The sequence below is a fragment of the Oreochromis niloticus genome, linkage group LG2 (genome assembly GCF_001858045.2).
Source record: "Oreochromis niloticus isolate F11D_XX linkage group LG2, O_niloticus_UMD_NMBU, whole genome shotgun sequence".
Classification (NCBI taxonomy): Eukaryota; Metazoa; Chordata; class Actinopteri; order Cichliformes; family Cichlidae; genus Oreochromis; species Oreochromis niloticus.
This window is the reverse complement of record NC_031966.2, coordinates 35607218-35612209: the sequence shown is the minus strand read 5'-3', so window position 1 is coordinate 35612209 and position 4992 is coordinate 35607218.

Sequence of the window (4992 nt, the reverse complement as noted above, 5' to 3'; positions counted from 1 at the left end):
TAGTTGTGGAATAAAAATAGACTTGCATTGCATTTGTACTGGCGATGATGAATATAGCATGCTTTCATTTCTTTCTCTGATGATATTATCAGCCCTCAGTAGATCCAGAGACTTCCTTCCTGACGTGATTTTGGTGGACAGTGTCAGGAAGTACAGTTCACATCTCTTCCAGTGCTCCAATAGTTTACAACTACACTTTACCAAGTCCACACAAAAAACATTATTCACAACATAGCAAAACAGATTTCACTGCAGGATGTAGCCAAAGACATGTGATTCTTCAAAGTATTGTACTTGTGGCAGGTTATCTTGATACCTGTGCTGTTAATGATGGAGTTAAACCATACGCGTATATATTTACTCACCAATCAAATCTAAAAATACCTGATGTTGCTGTGATCATAATTCAAATCACAAATTCAATGAGAAAACGCAAATGCAAACCTTAGTGATGGCTGTGCCGACGTAAACAATCCAGCCTTGCATGCACTGAAAACTGAACACCTGTTTGGTATGAACTAATCGGGCAGTGTTGCTTGCAAAATTTGCCAAAACCCAGGTTTGGGTAAGACTCGGACTACCAGTCAAACATTTTAGGGTGTCTCATTGCACTCTGAAATGAAGGCACAGTACAAATAACCAGTTGAAGTTAAAAAAGAAATCATGGAATCAGTTTATAGACCAAATGTATTCTAAACCTTTGACTCATCAGAGTAGCCCCCTTTGGCAGATATAACAGCTGAACACAGCTGTGGCATTCTGTCTCCAATAGAAATCAAATATTCTCCCATATCTGCTGCAGAAGTTCCCATAAATGTGGACCTTGTAGGTTGCTTTGCTTTCACAGTTCTGTCCAGTTCAAACCAGCTGGATGGGGTTTAAGTCTGGAGACTGTGCTGGACACTCCATGTTTTCAAGCTCACCATCTTGTTCTTTGTTCCTGAGCTAGTTCTGGCACAGCTTGGTCTTATGTTTTGGGTCATTATCTTGCTGTAGGATGAACCCATGACCAACCAGAGGGTACTGCATTGTGCTGCTGAATGCTGTGGTTTTAGTTCAGGGAGCCTCTCACTCTGTACAAGTCACCGACCCTGGATCCAGCAAACAGCCCAGGACCATCACACTGCCACACACTGTGGAACCGTCCTTTCACCTACTCCACGGCATACAAAGATCCTGCGTGATGAACAGAAGAGTTCAAATCTGGATTCATCAGTCCATAAAACCTTCTTCCAGTCTTCAGTAGTCCAGCAATGGTGTTTCATGGCCCAGACAAGCCTGTTTGTCTTATTCTGACGTCTGGCTTTCTTGCTGCAGCTCGTCCTGTCAAACCTGCAGGTCAAAGTCTTCTCCTCACAGCTGAAACTGAGACTTGCTTATTACGACCACTATTAAGCTGCTTGAAGCTGTTGTCCTGTGAGTCACCTATATCACAGCTGTTACCTCTCAGAAACTTGTCCTCTGACTCAGTCTTTGGGTCTGCAGACCTCTTCCTGTCACAGTTTGTTTCATAGTGCAGAAGGAAACTGGACTCACTGACACCTTGACTTTCTTTGCAGTCTCTCTGTAGGACAGACCTACATTTATAAGTGCTATGATGGTCTGTCTCTCTTCCACCATTAATTCACCCTTTTTGTATCAACACACTGCTTTCTGCAGTACAGTACTGTTCAGCTGATGCTGACGAGGGTACGGCACCACCGTGTGCTCCAACACTGCTTCATGCAGACAGAGGGGGAAGTAATCCAGACAAGTTGGAACACCTGTAGGAATTAGTAGCACCAACTTTCAAGGCTGATCAACCTCCAGTACTGCAGAACAGCTTTAAACTGTTAACTCATGCTGTGTTACCTGAAAAAGGCCTTTTTGTATAATTCTGACATGTACATTACTTTTCAGTTTGGGTAACCTTGCCTTTTTTTAGCAGTTCACCACTTACCTTTGTACCATTTCAACCTATTCACTGGACTTGAAACAGATGAATTGTGATAAATAACTGGAAAAACTGGGGTGTTTAAAGTTTTTGACCAGTACTGAAACTAATTGAATAAGTACAGTTTTTGCCACAGAAGGATGTCCTTTACAGACAATTAACATATAGTGTGTATACATTATAAATGACTGAATTTAAATAATTATGTTAAGTTATATTAAATGGACATTCAACAGCCTGACAGGCTCTGCTATGGAAAACGTGCAACAATAATTATTTTAAATTATAAATAATTATATAATAATTTCATTAAAATGATTTTGTTCCCTAAACAATCAGGGAGCTGCGCCACATGAAGCTTTATCACAACCATGTCAAAAGACTTTTATAATATCTATGCAATCAGTACAGCACATTTAAAGGGTCACAGTCTTTTGACCAAAATTGCCAAATAGGTCTTCAAATGTATCTCTCTGCTTTGACCAGTAGCTGAACTGCCCCCAAAGAATTATGAAGTTTTGAAAGCTTTTTCTATGGATCTGTTACCATGAACCATTATTTAGAAATATAAAAAGACTCTGAAAGACTTAGAGGTGAAGAATTAAAATAAATAAACAGGTAGTAATTTATGATTTCAAACTGTTTAATGACTGTCTTTTTTTTTGCTTATGTACCTGTTGTTACTTAGTTACATTGTTTGAGGTGTATGCTCGCCTTGTTTGTGACGGGGATCAGCTGGTGCTGCTGAAGCTGCACCTGGAAACAAAAAGCATCTGCATAAAAAGAAGGCGAATACATTAAGACAGAAAAGGGACAGGTGAAAAAGATATAGCGCTGCGTCTCCCTCCTGTTGTCACTGGCAGTGTGAGATTGCTGGGCCAAAAGATGGATGGGTTATAAGTTCTTGTAAATAATGGAGAGTACTTTGAACGAGTGTAGTTTTATTGACTTCAGAAAGAAGTGGCTACAGAAAAAATATTCTTTTGTTAGACCTGACGGCTTTTAAATAGTTCAGTGAGCAAAAATAAACATGAGAGCCGCACGAAGAAAAAACTCCAGTGCTTCCTATTCTGATATGGCACATGTGGTAGTGACAGGATGTTTGTACAGAAGGACTCTCCTTCCAGAAGGATCAGGCATAGGGCTTCTGCTCTGTAACATGAGAGGATTACACTGGTGGCCTCGAAGGCTTTCTCTGATATCCAACTACGTTATGCTTATTTCTGCAGCAGGTCAACAATCTGAGCTCTAGGGAAAACATTAGATAGCATCTTATTTCACTTAAGGAATGAATCAAATATTTCAAGTACAACAATGCTCCCAGTAGGTGGACAGCCTCAGAACTAAAAGGGATAACAAGCTGTAAAGATCTGCACCTCGCCCCTGTAGGCTGTCTAATCCCTCTCAGTTATAAGTCCCATGAAAGTAGTACTGTTGGCAAATTATAGAAGTTAGTGTAGTGACAGTGCAGTCATGAGTAGAAAACAGGAGAAAGTTCAGCACACAGCTCTGTGTACGTACCTAGCATCGGGGTGGAGGAGCTCATGATACCAGTTTTCACACTCTAGATGGTGTGAAGGGAAATCTTTTATCCAGGCAAAGACTTGTAACTGAGTCCAGGGCAGCCATTTAATTTGTAAGGATGTCAGGGATGATTGTACTGAAAGGAGAGCTGTGGTCTACAAATAGCATTGTGACTGCAGTCTGTGGGAGCTCTACATGGCTTAGAGTGGTATGGAAGGCTATAGAAAGGCCATCATCAGTGGTTCAATGGTAGCTTTATTGTCCCCAATGGGAAATTGATTTGCAGTATGTCCATACAGAGATACAAAAACAAACAACACATACACAAAAACAACTCCAGAGAAAACAACCTAAATTTTATCATCAAATAAAAGAAAAAAAGGTGCAGTGGCAACAACCTTTATGGTTTAGTGTTATTAACCATGATAATCATCAGTGGATCTGTTGGCTCTGTATGGAAACTGATGGGGATCAGGAGGGAGGCGGGCTTTGATGTGTTGTGATCAAGCCTCTTGAAACACTTTGGTATTATTACAGTGAGCCTGTAGTCACTCAAATGGCTGCTGTGTAAGTTTTTGTGGTATGGGGATTAGACCAGGTACTTCACCTCACAACTTTTTACAGAGGCACCATTGAAAACATCCTGACACAAAGTTTTACATCTTGGTTTGGCAGCTGCAAGTCCTACGAGAAGCGTCAACTCAATAGGATTGTTAAGACTGCCTGGAGGATTGTTGGTGCTGTAAGGAAATGAGGTGTTATTTTTCTGCCATTTTTATTATTTCAGTTTACTATTTCTAGTTTCATTATTTTGTTATTGCTATTGCATCATAATCATATAACAAGCATCTGCATTGACGCATTTATTAATAGTGATATTGCATTTAGATGTTTAAACATATTGGCACCCAATTAAGCTTTATTACAGGTGCAGTTATAACCACTTTAAACTGTTGAGTTGAATTTATAATCTTAAATGTTTATATGCAGACTGCAGTGTGAAAGAGTAACTCTGTGCCAAAATAAGACAGGAAGTTACATGTTTTTGAAGTTACATGCTTTGCAGGAAGTGAAACCGAAACCAGAGTCTGCATGAAAGTTAGTCTGAGGAGCAGTTTCGATGATGCTATTATCTTTTATACTTTTGTGTCTTTTGATTAAGCTTTTAGTAGAGTTTCTTGATTAAAACATTTATTCAGTAGAGTACACATACATAGTTTCGGTTCGGTTATTACATACACGAGAGCGGCTTCTGTCTCTCTGTCTGGAGAACTGCAAACATCATATCTCCATCATCAGAGACCCCCACCACCCCTCACATGGCCTGTTCTCCCTCCTGCCGTCTGGCAAGAGGTACAGGAGCATCAGCTGCAGAACCAGGATCAGGCACCAGGATGCTGGAAGGGTTCTTTGCACAAGCCATGAGAGTGATAAACGGCCTGTGCCCCCTCCCGACCCACACAGCTATTCTCACAGCTACACTGAGGTCCAGAATCGGCCTACCTACACACACACACACACACACACACACACAC